The sequence below is a fragment of the Triticum dicoccoides genome, chromosome 5B (assembly GCF_002162155.2).
Source record: "Triticum dicoccoides isolate Atlit2015 ecotype Zavitan chromosome 5B, WEW_v2.0, whole genome shotgun sequence".
Lineage (NCBI taxonomy): Eukaryota > Viridiplantae > Streptophyta > Magnoliopsida > Poales > Poaceae > Triticum > Triticum dicoccoides.
In genome coordinates, this window is record NC_041389.1 from 313,825,545 (window position 1) to 313,826,183 (window position 639).

Here is a 639-nt window from a genome sequence, read left to right on the forward strand (position 1 = left end):
CTCTCACCCGAGAACAACCGCCGCCGCCGTTCGCCATAGCCATCACCACCGACCTCCCCTCGCCTCCCCGACACACGCGGAAGCTCCGCTCCTCCGCCCTGAAGCTCCCCGTCAAGCCGTGCCCTCCGGATGCCCCGTGGAGCCGTCGCCGTCGCCAAATTCGACTCCGGCCGCCGTGGACCCTTGCCGGCGATTCGGGAGCTACCGGGCATCCCCGACCTCGCCCTCGCGCTCGCTAGTTCCGCGGTGAGCCCCCGCACCAAACCCCCTCCTCCCCGTGTCTGTTTGCCCCGTCTAGCTAGCTCGCCACCGCGCCCGTAAGCCCCTCGCCGCCGGCCATGGCGCCACGGTGGCACGAGCCCAAGCCGGTCCCTTCCGCGCGCGTCCCCGTGTTCCTGGTGACGCCATGAGCCCGTAGGAACCCTCCGTCTCCACTGCCGTGCACCACAATGCCGCGGCCGCAAGTTGCCGAACTCCGGCCGCCGCCCTGAGCTCTGCTCCGGCGAGCTCCGCCGCCCCCGCAGCCTTCCGCGTGTTCCACTGGATGCGCGTGAGCGCGGGCTTCGCGTGGGTGGTCTCCGCCGCCCGAATGGTCGCCGGAACGGCGATCCCGAGCCCCTCCGCCGTCTCGGGCCTCGC